The sequence below is a fragment of the Sorex fumeus genome, unplaced genomic scaffold (assembly GCF_029834395.1).
Source record: "Sorex fumeus unplaced genomic scaffold, SorFum_2.1 ptg000003l, whole genome shotgun sequence".
Lineage (NCBI taxonomy): Eukaryota > Metazoa > Chordata > Mammalia > Eulipotyphla > Soricidae > Sorex > Sorex fumeus.
Window position 1 is genome coordinate 45,947,095 of NW_026606060.1, and position 14,988 is coordinate 45,962,082.

Sequence of the window (14,988 nt, forward strand, 5' to 3'; positions counted from 1 at the left end):
GAAGGAAAGGTCTGGTTCCACCCCCATCTGGTGAGGCCCCGTATGTCTCATCATTGCAGGCCCAAACCTGACTGTCCAGTGGCCTCTGGAGGATGGCGGTCACTGGGCCGCCAGGGGGAACAGGCCAAGGCACAAAACCTATTCCCACCTGGAATGGCCCAGCACCAGTAACTTACTGCAGAAACAGGACGAATTTCTGCCAAAAGCCTTTGGGATCCGAGATTTGTTTCTGAGTTTCTGGGATCATGGCCGTTAAGCAGTTCAATCAGGAACCAGAGAAGTCATGCCTCCAATTATATAGCTGAGCTGGAGGTGGTTTGTGGGTGTGTCTCCCACATACCTAACTTTTGTCTGTTTACTTTCTTGGTAAACTTTGCCCCAAGGTTTTGGGGTCTGGCCAAAGGCACAGCAGCAATTTTGGGGTATCTGAAAGTCTGATGGTGCCATGAGGCTGCTGATGCTCTCGCCTCATAGGTACAGATTGAACTGCTGGTGGCACCATACACCCACCCCCCCACCCCCCCCCCCCCCTGCCCGGGTCTATTGTTTTAACTGTGATCATAACAAAGGAATGTCAAAGCAGCACAGTGAAGTCACCCCTCACACTGAGACGCTAATTAGTTCAGTGACCATGTGCTCAGTAGCTTTGATTAGAGAAATGAGGGGTGTCATCATCAAATTACAAGGCAAATTCAATTTTGCCTTTGGATAAGAAACCTGACATCTCAAAATGAGGCTTATATAGTTAAATTGGATTGGAAATGGGGGTTGTAGATAGATTACAGTGGGTAAGACTTTGTTTTATCCCCCGCATCACATAATCACAAATGGTCTCCTGCGCATCACCAGGAGTAATTCCTGATTGCAGGACAAGGAGTAACCTCTGAGCATCTCCAGGTATGACCTAAAAAGTCCCCCCTCCGCCCCCGCCCCCGCCAAAAAAAAAAAAAAGAGATGACTATACCACAATCTAAAGAATTTTACCAAAACAGTACACTAGATGTCGCTGTGGAAATCACTGCACCTGATGAGTCTCCTTCTCTCTCTCTCTCTCTCTCTCTCTCTCTCTCTCTCTCTCTCTCTCTCTCTCTCTGTTTTTCTCTCTCTCTTTCTCCCTCCCTCCCTCCCCTCACCCCTCCCTCCCTCCCCCCCACCCCTCCCCCTCCCTGACAGTTCCCCTTCCCCCAGCCCTGGTCTGCAGCGTACAAGGAGGTAAGTGCCTATCTGCTGTACTAATCTCTCCAGTTCCCTATTTATAATATTTCTATTAAAAGCTTTACCAAGCAACTAAACTGGCACTGGCACTTGTAAGTAACACTTAAATTGTCAAATAACTGTTAATTTAGTTCTTATTGTGTGCTAGATCAAAAATTATTTTGGACTTCAATCGCTATATTAAAGTGAGAGTAAATGTATAGTCATAGAAAAATATGTAAGTAGGAAATAGCATTCTGAATTTTGACTTGTTATTTGCACTGTGATAGAACTTTATTATCAAGTTGGTTTTTCTATTTGCAGTACAGGGACTGACCTAAGGCCTCAAACATGATAGGCGTGTGCTCTACCACTAAGCCATATCCTTTGGCCCCCAGGTGGGTTTATTGGTCACCAGGTTGGACATGAGGCCCTTGGGGTACCATGCAGTGTCAGGAATTTAATGGAATCTGGGGTTCCCTCATGAAAGACATGCTCTAATCCTTTGAGCTATCTCTTGGTTCCTTTTCTAAGAATTTAAAATCAAGTCTAGGAAAATAAAATAAAAAGTAAAAAAAAAAAAAGGAAACAAAAAAATTGGGGAAAAAAAGACAAGGAGACATTTAAAAAAGAAAGATTTAGCTTAGGATAATTTATTTCAGTTGACAACCCAACTCATAAGAACAGTAGCCATTTCCCTTACCTACTTGCATGTTCTGAATCCAGGACTCTCCAGAACACCAGCACAATAACTTTTAGTTTTGTCCTTGACCAGAAACCTCGTCAGGGTTTAAAGGGTATCTAAGGGAGATCCCTGACCCTGGTTTGATCCCTGGTCCCACACACTTCCCGAGCATTACTCAGGGGAGCGCTGGAGGCTCCGGAGCACTGCTGGACTGGAGGAGATGATCCCCAGCGGCCCAGAGCAGGGTTCTGTCCTCTGGCCCTCATACTGAACTGCTGGCCAGTGAGCATAGCACTGATGGGAGTGGCTCTGCAGTTCCGTGGGCACCACTTGGGAGGCCCACCCCAACCCCACCGTAAATGTGGTTTGAAAATCGAAGTACATAAAAAAATAATAATTCATTGTGTGCAGCTGATTCAATCCCCAGCATTGCATAGGGTTCCCTGAGCACTGCCAGAAGTGATCCTTGAGCACAGAGCCAGGAGTAAGTTCTGAGCACCACTGTGGGTGGGCACCCCTCTAAAAATAAAAAAATAAAATAAATATTTAGGGCTCATCTTGCAGCACAAAGCAGCGAAGAAAACTAGCCGGTGGGCTCCACAACTCCTGAAGAATTCTCTGGGCCCCATACTGAGCCAATATCACCTGGAGGTTCCAGATGGGGTAGGTGCTATTTCCCCGCCTTCTCCAGATGGAATCCCGGCGACCATGAGCTTCTACAAGCATGGCTCCGGTATGCGGGCACCAGGACTATTCTTCCAAACCAACATTTCCCAATATGCAAAGTGAGCAATGGAAAGTAAATGATCTAGCGTCTGTCACTGGAAAGCAGGCTTGAATGGTGGTGGGAAAAGGCCCTCCCGTTGATCATCGATTTGCTCGAGCGGGGCCCAGTAACGTCTCCATTGGAGACTTTGTTGTTACTGTGTCTGGCATATCGAATACGTCACAGGGAGCTTGCCAGGCTCTGCCTTGTGGGCGAGATCCTCTCGGTAGCTTGCCGGGCTCTCCGAGAGGGGCGGAGGAATCGAACTCGGGTCGGCCATGTTGGCTGCGTGCAAGGCAAACACCCTACCGCTGTACTATCGCTCCAGCACAGCGGTAGGGCGTTTGCCTTGTACACAGCCAGCCCGGTCGAGCCAGGTTCGATTCCTCCACCCCTCTCGGACAGCCCAGCAAGCTACCGAGAGTATCTCGGTGGTGGGAAAATCTGAGCAAAATATAATGCCCAACCGAAATGCATCTGGACTGTGCATTTAACTATGTTGCTAAGCCACCCTGGGAGGGGAAGGATGTTTTTCCCTCTGCCTATCCCCCATTGCAGCAGCAGCATGGTGGCCTCCATCTTTTAGAGCCTAATGGACAGCCAGGTATGAGACTGCAATGATGAGGCACACGGGGCATTGTGGGATAGGGGGTGGAATCGGCCCTGCTCCCCGCCCTCACAAGGCCCCAGGTTGCCACCCACAAACGTCTCCTTTGGCTCCTGAATGATCATGATCGATCCCAGAAGCACAAAAACCAATCTCAGAACCCAGGGGCTTGGGGCCGGAGTGATAGCATAGCGGGTAGGGCATTTGCCTTGCACGCAGCCGACCTGGGTTCGATTCCCGGCATCCCATATGGTCCCCCAAGCACCGCCAGGAGTAATTCCTGAGTGCAGAGCCAGGAATAACCCCTGGGTGTGACCCCCCCCCAAAAAAAAGCAAAAAAAAAAAAAAAGAACCCAGGGGTTTTTGGCAGTAATCCCTCTAGGTTTATTACTAAAATATCAGAAATCCAAAATTGTGTGACCACTAATGCAGCCACACGACATCATATGCTCTTCATAATCAGCAATAGAAAACAAATTATTTAATAATGTCTTTTTGGCAGGTCTGAATGTTGGGGAAAATTCCAAATAATAATGTTGGGTCTTTTGTCATAATATTGAATGTGATCCACAGAGAGAGAGAGAGAGAGAGAGAGAGAGAGTAAAGTGGAAATCTGCCACACAGGTGTGTGGGGGGATTGGGTGGCGGGGTATACTGGGGTTCTTGGTGGCGGAAAATGTGCACTGGTGAAGGGACGGGTGTTTGATCATTGTATGACCGACCGAGACTTAAACTGAAAGGTTTTGTGACTTTTCTCATGGTGATCCAATAAGTAAAACTTAAAAAAAAGTTTTAGGGCTCAAGTGGTAGATAGCATCCACTTATTTGATTAAACCAATTCCACTATTTCAGGATACCCATCCCCTACCTCCTATGCCACCCTCACAACACCACACATTCCATATATACGCTCTCCACACAGCACACAGACACACTCCACACATAGACACTCCGCCCCACCTCCCACCCCCCCCCCCCCCCCACTCCCGCCTCCCACACACACAAAGCCTGGTGTTTGGAGACACTGGCAGCTGCCGGATGTGTCTTCCAAGTTTTTGGTTTCAGTTTCACAAAGCTTCACTTCTCATGCTAGATTGAGAAACCCGATTTTGCCTTTGCTATTATTATTGTTGTTGTTGTTGTTATTATTATTATTATTATTTTGTTTTTGTGGGTCATGTGTGGCTGTGCTGAAAAGCTCCTGACTAAGTGCTCAGGGGACCATGCAGTGCCAGAGGCTGACCCAGAACTCCAGCATACAAAGCAAGCATGTGCTTTGTATGTGCCTACGGATATGGCCCTTAGAGCCATATCCATGGGCCCCCTCATTTTTAAATTCAGATTGTGTGTGTGTCTGTGTCTGTGTGTCTGTGTGTGTGTGTGTATCCAGGGCCTCACACAAGCAAGCATGTGACTACCATGAGCCACTCCTGGCCCCTGCTATGCATTTGGCTTTTCCAGCACTAAAGCTGGGTTCATTTTCTGCAGTTAATATCATGGGACTTCGGAACTCTGCAGTGCCTCTTGAGGCAATTCCATTATTGTGCATTCTGTTACATCAACTGGGCTATTTTTTTTCCCTGATAGAATGACTATAATCCAGGTTTGTCAAAGAAAATAAAAATAAGCATAACACACACTCTTCACACACACTACATAAACACATATTCCACACATATGCTCTCCACACAGCACACAGACACTCCACACATAGACACTCCTCCCCACCCCCCCATACCTCAACTAATTTTGGCTTTGAGGGGACAGGGGCTCCCAGGGCAGTGTCTCAGAGGCCTGGGAGGGTACTTGGCCAATGGGTAAGATATTGTGCTTCTCTGAGCCAGTGGTGCCAGGGGCCTCCAGGGCAACACCTGGCAGTGCTTGAAGGTCCATGGGGAGGCAGGAATCAACTCAAGTTCTGGTGAATGCCTTGCATGTAACCTTGACCACTGAGAAATCTCCCTGGCCCTCCACCATTCATTTTGGATTAACACTTCAGACTTCATAGAATGTCATTATTGTCCCATTCTAGGTTAAAAAAAAAACACTGCTTTTTAAAAGCAGCTATTTAGAAAATAAGACTGTTTGGGGAAAATATTGTAGAATTAACTATTGGCTCCTAAAACTTCTGATAGCAGATGGAACATAAGGTAAAGTGGAAGGCAGAGTAGTCTGTGTTAACCTATGAATCTACAGCAAGAGGCTGTATAATACGTGAATGCTGAGAAAGCAACTGTTCTGCAGTGATCCTTGAACTTACAGTTGGAACCACATCTCAAACAAGTTTCTCTAAAGCAGCTTGACAGCAGGAAAACCAAGAGAGGGCAGAGATTTAGTTTAAGAGGTGAAGCATGTGCCCTACATGTGCAAAACCCTGGTTAGATCCCAGTACTACCTGGAGCTACTCTCATGGCCCCTACTCACCACCTGGAGTGACCCTGTCCCAAGAGTGGCCCCCAAACTAACCATCATTACCAGGAGTGACCCCTAAGCTGAGAGCCTGGAGTAAACCCTGAGTATAGTTAAGTGTGGTCGCCAAATGAAGCTAGAACAGAAAGTCAATCTGGGTGGAGAGATAGCTCAATGGACTGAATAACTGCTTTGCAAGTGGAAAGTATAGGTTTGAGTACGCGTGGTTCCCTGAGCACCACCAATAGGGATCCCTGAGCATGAAGTCAGGACTTACCTTCCAGCATTGAGAGGTGTGGTCCAGGCCCCTCAGTCCTCACTTTTGATCTGGATGCTTAAAAGAAAAGACCCTAAATCTATGGACTAGGAATGCCTGTCACAGGGATATGACCCTGCTTGCCACTCAGTACTGCAAGGAAGTAGCCTTAAATCAGCTAAATTTCACAACCTCAATCCTGTCGATGTGCTTTAATTTGGGGGATACACTTGGTAGTACTGGGGCCCACTCCCAGTGGTGCTCAGGAGACCATGCAGTATTGGGGATGGGACCCAGGGCTCACCATGCAAAACATGATTCCAGCCCTGTGAGCCATCTCCCTGACTGGGACTTCATATTTTATAGACAGTTTCTGCATCTTTGTACTATGTACAGAGTTTTGTACATGGTAGATTTGCTGCTCTTTTCCTGCCAACCTCATTGTTGCCTTCCAAGAACGCTTATCAGGAAGCTACAGAACAATAAGGTAAAGGTAAAGGCCCTTCCGTTGATCGTCGATTTGCTCGAGCGGGCCCAGTAACGTCTCCATTGGAGACTTTGTTGTTACTGTGTCTGGCATATCGAATACTCTCGGTAGCTTGCCGGGCTCTCCGAGAGGGGCGGAGGAATCGAACTCGGGTCGGCCATGTTGGCCGCTTGAAGGCGAACGCCCTACCCGCTGTGCTATCGCTCCAGCGATAGCACAGCGGTAGGGCGTTCGCCTTACAAGCGGCCAACATGGCCGACCCGAGTTCGATTCCTCCGCCCCTCTCGGAGAGCCCGGCAAGCTACCGAGAGTATTCGATATGCCAGACACAGTAACAACAAAGTCTCCAATGGAGACGTTACTGGGCCCGCTCGAGCAAATTGACGATCAGCGGGAGGGCCTTTACAGAACAATCTAGAGATGAATTCTATTCTATTCTATTCCCTATCTACTGTGTTGGGTGAGGAAGGAGCATTAGTGGGGCTTGTGAATCCCTTGTGTCCCCTCCCTTTCTCACTCCTCTATAGCCGGAGGTGCCGCCAAAGTCAACCCTCGCTCCAGGAGCCTGAGCAGTGGCGATGTGTCACTCTCTCCCAGAGGCAGCGGCGCGGGTGTGCCCTTCCGTGTTCTGTCTCTTCCCTTTGGACCATCCCTAAAGTCACGTGCAGAACCGCAGCGTGAAAGCCCGAAGATCCCTGACTCACCACTTGGAGGCGAGCAGCCTCGCGCGCCGCCAGACTTCACAGGAGCAAGAAGCCAACTTCACTTTTGCTTCGGGCTTAACACTTGGGGTTCATGTGTCCAGAGGAGAATGCCAGCACCACTATTCTCTTTTGAACAGAACCCGAGCTCTTTGGGGGAAATGGCTGGTTCTAGTTCTGGTTTAGGGGGAAAAAAAAAGGTAAAATGAGCCTGGAACATTGAAATGTAGTAATAAAGACATAAAATATAAAGAAATTTTTTAAAGGTGGGGTCAAGGATGGGTATATGAATTCTCTGACTCTTTGTCAGTCTGTCTCTCTCCTTTTATTTTCTTTCTCTCTTTTTCTTTCTTTCTCTTTTCTCTTTCTTTCTTTCTTTCTTTCTTTTTTTCTTTTTTTTTTTTTTGGTTGCACCCAGCAATGCACAGGGATTACTCCTGGCTCTGCATTCAGGAATTACTCCTGGCAGTGCTTGGGGGACCATATGAGATGCTGGGAATCGAACCCGGGTCGCGCCTGTGCAAGGCAAATGCCCTACCCACCCGCTGTTCTATTGCTCCAGCTCCTCCTTTTATTTTCTTATGTTTCCTAAATAAAACTATTTTAGGAACCAGAGAGATGACAGGGGTTAAAACCCTTGCCTTGCACGCAGCCTACCTGGGTTCCAACCCTGGCACCACACTTGGTCCCCCAAGCCTCACAGTTCTGATCTCTGAGCACCACTGGGTGTTTCTTTGTATTTTGGCTCAAAAACTAACAAAACCCAAAACCTTGGCTTGGGTTTTTGTATTTTGGCTCACAAACAAACAAAAACCCCAAACCTGTATCATCCAGAGGTGCTTAGACAACACGAAGAATATAGTAGGAGGTGAAAGGCGACCTAGAGATGCCAAAAATTGAACTTGGGTTTTTGCATGCCAGTCAGATGCTCTAGCCCTTTATAGAATATCCCAAGCCCCTTCATGTACTTTGAAGAAAAGTACTTTGAAAAAGAAAATTGGTTCATAACCTTCAGCTATACTGCTTAAAAAATGAAGTGAATTTTCAAAGTTATTCTGACCCATAAGATTGCCCTGCACAACAGGAATAGACAGTTGACAAAATTCTTTTAATTTTTCCTATTTCATAATTTAAATGAGGAATGAATTAAATGTTTTCAATGTTAAAACATTTTAAAACAAGCGAGGAATTTTTTTTCTTGAACAACGGGAGGACAGTGACAGTGACAGTGACATTTCAAAGAATAGAGGGTTAAAAAAAAGAAAAGTATATAATTGCTAGTGTCGCGTAAGTTAACTGTGATTGCGAATCAGTCAGCAATATTTGGTTTGAGAAAAATCAGTTAATTTTAATAACAGAATGAACTGCTTGCTAAAAAATCTATTTGAGAATATTTGAGAGGGTGCTTACTTTTCTTTGAAGCATGTCATCTCTCTCTCTAGTATTCTTCCTAAATAAGATATATATGTGTGTATGTATACACACATATGTTTGTATGTGTGCGTGTGTATGATTCCCTAAAGCTTTCCTGTTCATAACTATCTTCCACATTTAGATACTAGGCCAGTAATCTTTCTTCCTTCCTTCATCTCCCTCCCTCACTCATTTTGTCCTTTCTTCCTCTCTTTCTCCTTTCTTTCTTTCTTTCTTTCTTTCTTTCTTTCTTTCTTCCTCTTTCTCTCTTTTCTTCTCCCTCCCTCCCTCCCTCCCTCCTTCCCTCCCTCTCTTCCTTCCTTTCTCCCTTCTTTCTCAGCAGTGCTCGGGCTCACTCAGACTCTGTGCTGAGGAATCATCCTTATGATGCTCAGGGAATCATATGTGGTGCTGGGGATCAAACCCTGGTTAGCCGTGTGTAAGACAAGCATCCTACCTGCTGTGCTATCTCTCCAGTCAGCACCCAGTAATTTTTCTTGACATTTCATTATGTTTGCAAGTTTTTATTTAATGTAGACTGCAACTATATTGTCCTCAATTGTGAGTAGATTCCTTAAACTTGATAGTAAAAATGTCATAATTGATCTGAGGTTTGAAGTACAATAAAACCATAATGTGTTCATTCATAATAATAGTTCAGAAGCTCAGACATTAGGTATATTCTGTCTCATGGTGATTTTTACTCCTCTCAGTCAACCGTAACCCTTTCATATGATATGCATTACTTTTTATATTTCCTCTTACCAGGTCTATATATTCCCTGCAATCCCCAGATTTCCTGTAGGTTGCAGTCTGTGGCTACCTGTTCATCTTTGAGAGGCTGAAAATTCACTTCTCTTCACCTCTCTTGGGAGGGCGCCTGTTTTGTGTGCTGTGCTGATGGCGGGGAGGGCACCCTTCACCTGTTATTCATGCCAAAGAACAATTGAGCATCAGTTTGTTTTGTGCGGTGCTTGGAATTGAACCTGGGTTTGCCACGTGTACAGCAAGTGCCTACCCACTGCATGGTGGCTCAGATGCCTGTGAATGTGTTTGAAGCAATCCAGATCAGCAGGGATTCTTCTCTAGTAACAGAGTGCTAGCTGTTGCAAACAGGGAGAAGCAGGCTGTTATCTCAGTTTACAACAAGAAACTCTAGTCAGGTTTGTTCTGTTGGTTCGCGTCTATCTCTGAATTAGATCATTGCTTCCTAAACTTGGCTGCTTCTAAGAATCATCAGGGGCCTGGGGCTGGAGCTCAGTGATAACATAAAATCCTTAAATGTGTGAGGCCCTGAGTTCAATCCCAATACCACACAGAGAACAAAAAGGAGGAGAATTACCTGGAGAGCTCTTTAAAAAAAAAAAGTGCAGGTTCTAGATCTTATCAGGCTTAGCAAATCTAATCCTCAGAGGACAGGAACATGTCTCTAAGCATTTCCCAGGGTGCTAGATATTCACACTTTTGCTCTCTAAGTATACCTCTCCTTTCTGCACCAATAAAGAAAATTGGAAGTTACCAAGAGATCAGGACCAGAGAAAAGGATTTGCATGTCCTGTTGAGTCTGAACCTGGCTCCCAGAGCTGGGGTGGCTCTCTTGAGATGGACTTTGATAAAAGGTCACCCTGAGTTTTACGGCCATGACACTGTAGCTCAACTTCAGGAACCAGATGCAGGGGCAGCATTGTGGTGCCCACAAATGCCCACACTGTAACTCTTGTGGGCCTCTGCTTTGTGGAGGCAGTGGGTGGAGAAAGCCACATGTGTGGGTTCCAGTTTTTTCCTGCTGACTCCAATGCTTATCCAGCTTTCCTGCCTGACTTTCAACCCTATTGGTTTGCGGTAGTATCAGCTCCACCCTCAGAGGCAGGCAACTTCCTTAGCCCCCATAATTTCATAAACTCTAATCCTTACAATAAATCAAAGGCAGGGATAACCAAATGTCAAACATAAAGGTGACCATGGCACCTTAATTTTTGTTTGTGGCACCTTTATCTCTGTGCACAGGGTACATTAACATGATCAAAGATAGTGAATAGTATGTCCACAGTAATATGTCAGCAGAGCCTCTAAAGAGGTAGGTATCAGCTTTTAGCAGGGTGGAACTTTCTAAGAAGGCTCTAGAGATCTCAGCCCCCAAAACTGGGACGATTCAGTGGCAGCGTCTCTTCAAGATTAGTCCTCTGACTGTTAATTTATGAAAGATACAAGAGCATTCAAAGTGGAGAAAGGGGGAGTCTGAGTGACAGTTCAGCAAATAGAACATTTGCCTTGCACATGGCTGATCCGGGTTTGACCCCCAGAATCCCATATGTTCCCCCACGCTCAGCCAGAGGTAATTACTGAGTGTAGAGCCAGGAGTAACCCTTTAACATTTCGAGGTGTGCTTTTGTCAAATAAAATAAAAGTGGAGAGGGGCTGGAACAATAGCACAACAGGTAGGGCGTTTGCCTTGCACGCGGCCAACCCGGGTTCAATTCCTAGCATCCCATATGGTCCCCTGAGCACCGCCAGGGGTAATTCCTGAGTGCAGAGCCAGGAGTAACCCCTGTGCATTGCCAAGTGTGACCCAAAAAGCAAATAATAATAATAATAATAGTGGAAAAAATAGACTGTCTTCAATAAATTGTGTTGGGAAAACTGGATGTCCAAATGCACTGTCACTGTCACTGTCCTCCCATTGTTCATCCATTTGCTTGAGCGGGCCCAGTAACGTTTCCATTGTGAGACTTGTTGTTACTGTGTTTAGTGTATTGAATACGTCACAGGTAGCTTGCCAGGTTTTGTTGTGCAGGCGAGATACTCTGGGTAGCTTGCCGGGCTCTCCAAGAGGGGTGGTGGAATTGAACCCGGGTTGGCTGGGTTGGCCACGAACAAGGCAAATTCCCTACCCACTGTGCTATTGCTCCAGCATGTCCAAATGCAATAGAATAAAATTGGGACTAGAGAGATAGTCCAGTGGCGTAAGGCATTTGTTCTGCCCATAGCCAGCCTGGGTTAAATCCCAAGCCCCACATATAATCCCTGAGCATAGGGTTTACTCTGAGTGCTGTGCTCAGAGATCACTTGAGAGGATCATGCTATATAAAAAAAAGTCAGAAAGCCTAAGACCTGTGCTGGACAATCTCTTTATATGAGGTCTATGAATAAACAACACAAGGAAACTGACAATGTCCAATGAAAATATACCACTAGACTTTTATCACAGAATTGAGAATGTCAAGTACACTACTTTGAGAGACTCAAACCATCACTTTGGGTTACTGATATAAAATGGGACTTATAATGGCTTCAAAAATGGGTCAATGGTTAAATTGCTATCTGGTCAGCCTGAAGCCTTGAGTTTGATCCCTGGTGCTACCCACATGCATTGAGCACTGTCCCAGTAGCTTTGCGCTCTAAGTCCTCGTATGCTATATGGGATTTTGGGGACGCAGTCAGGTGAGTACTAAATCCAAAGATTTCTGTGGTCAGGACTGAAATGTGTGCAAGAACTGCAACTAAAAATGTGTGACCCATGGGACCAGAGAGATAGTACAGCAGGTAGGGCACTTGCCTTGCATGTGGACGATCAGGGTTTGATCCCTGGTATCCCATATGGACCTACAAGTACTGCCAGGAATGATCCCTGAGTGCAGAGTCCTGAGTAAGCCCTGCGAACTTCTGGGTGTGGTCCAAAGATCAGAATAAAATAAAATAACTTGTATGACTCCTGGGGCTGGGGAAATAGTATAGTGGATAGGGTGCCATTTCTGTTTTGGTCCCCAGCACCACATAAGAGCCCCTGAGCACCACCAGGAATGATCCCTGAGCACAATCAGCAATCAGCCCTGTGTACCAATAGATGTGGCAAAAACATTAATAATAATAATAGTAAGATTAAACCAAATAAAAGAACGAAGTGTGTGACCCCTCATGAGCACCATGGCTGAGTGTGTGTGATCCTTGGGCATCCCTGCAATAATAGCAATAAAGGGAAGGGAAGTATAAGAGTGAAAAATAAAGTGGGATTTATGGTGGTAACTTAATCTGTTGGGATTTGTGTCAGGTCTGTCTCCTAGCTGGTGTAGTTAGTTCTCAAATTCTGAAGTACCCAGTTCTGAAGTACACCACAGGAATATATATCCTGCTGTGCGTTTGTATATATACACATATAGTTCATATCCTTTACTTCCTATTGAGAAGCCTGATCCAGGGAATGGAGGTAATCATGATAAGAGAAGACAAATAGAAGTCACCAGACAGCCACTGCTGATGGAATACTCAGGCCAGCTTCGAGGCCTTGAGTGACATGGTGTGATCCCGTCTCAGATCGCCCATCTGGAGTTTGCAGAGACCGCTGGAGCTCAGGAGGAGCTGGAGAACTGTGAAGTCCAGTTGCTGCTGTTGGAGAAAAACCAACATGCTTCCTGGCACTGGGGGCACCGGTTTCCAGCTAGTGAATACTTTTTTCCTCCTAACCTATCGGTCAAGGCCTTCAGAAACAGCCTGTTTCAGCAGAGAGAGCCAACACCACCTCGGAGCTATGTCACCTCAGCCCTAATCAGAGCTGGAGGACTTTACTCGGGACTCGATAGTAAATTCCAGTGCCCTGTGACAGGTTGATTTATCCTTAAGAAGAGAAGGTCAAGTTGCTGTACCTGGCAGCTCCTGCTACTGAGGAAGTGGCATAATGATGATTTGAAATGAATACATTAGTGCTGATATTAATTTTCATTTTGTCCTGCCCTTCCCATTGTCTGAACTGTAAGATGTATTAATAGTCTCCAATCATATCTTACCTGTTTTCTAAGTTTTGATTTTGTTACTATTTTAAGGAGGGGTTTGGGCCACACCAGGTGGAGCTCAGGTCTTACTCCTGGTTCTGTGACTCAGGGGTCATTGTTGGCAATGTTATGGGGGCCATAATTGGCTCTGGGGATCAGAGTAGGATGGACAACATGCAAGAACCTTGACAAGCTCCTCCAGGCCTTGTCTGTTTGTTTTATAAGCCGGAGGAAAGGGGAGTAAGATTTAGCTCAAAGAGAACAATTGCCTAGAATGAACATCAAAGGATAAAGGGACTTTATACCCTATTTGGGGCAGGTTAGACTGTTGAGGGTTGTAAGAAGGAGGCCTACATTATGTTAGGAAGAAGACTGCATCTTCATTTGGGGAATTAAAGGAAATTTAAAGAGGTGTGTGATGATGCCAAGTTAATAAGCAACAGCGAAGGTGCCTTTTATTATGTCAATTTAGCTAAATTGTAACAGTATTTCCCAGAATTCTTTTTTCCATTATGGTTTTCCAGTAGCTGTTGGCTAGAAGAGAAATTTGTGTAGGATTTGAAAGGCAGACATGAAACAGTAGCAATAACATTCTGAAGGTCACAACTTGTTGACATATGTGAGAGCTAGTCCTGCAGTTCCTTCAGTTACCACTGGATCTTCTGCAAGTTGTGAGCCTGGGGCCAGGTACATTATGCCACAGTACGTGAAGGGCACCCTGGCTCCAGCAGAAAACTGAGCACATGCTTTGCTTGTTGGAGGACTGGGTTTGAGGCCTGGGCTTCTAGTCCTCAGCTCCCCTGTACCTTTGGTAAGGATTGCTGAGCACACAGCCAGGAGTAGCCCCTGAGTGCCATCAGGTGTGGTCCAAGACGAACAAAAACATGGAAAACTTTGGAGAAAAACAAAACAAAACAACTATCTAGTGCAGAGGGAGGGGTGAGGAAGGAGTCATTAGGGTCATATTTTTATTAATTTCTGGATTTGCAATGCTACAGAGGTATCGTGCAGTACTAAGGATCAAGCCCAGGGTTCTCCATGCAAATCATACACTCCAGCCCTTTGGGCTAGCTCTGCTCCCCTAAAGTTACATATTTTATGTTTGTTTGTTGGGGGGCCACACCCAGCAATGTTCAAGCTGGTTTCCTGGCTCTGCACCCAGCAATCACTCCTGGTGGACTCTGGGGACCAGATGTCAGGGATCAAACCTGGGGCTATGTTCAAGGTAAGGGCCCTACCCACTGTACTATTACTATGGCTTTCTATCCACTTAAGATTAAGCAGTCAGTCTGGAATGAGAGCCTGTTCAATCAGATGTTAGCACACTCTTCCAGGTTAATCTGCCTCTAGCTTCCCTTTCCTCACTCTGCATTGAGAATTTGTCCTTTACTTGTTCTGGAGAGGATCACACAAAACCACACTTCCTAAATGTCCAAATCATACCTGTGACACAACTAGTCATATTGCTACCATATATGACTGAGGTCTCACAATTGTTTGGTGGTGAAACCTGGGTCAAAGAGGAAACAAATTCTTTGAAAAAAATTTTTTTTTCTGAGAAACTTGTTACTTGCCGAATAAACTTGTAATGCCTTAAAGGCTTCCTCATCTTTTTTTTTTTATGGTTGTGTGCTTCATTGGAACCTTACTTACATAAGGGCTCTTTGTCTGACATTAGATGATAGCTAATTTTTAACAGACCAT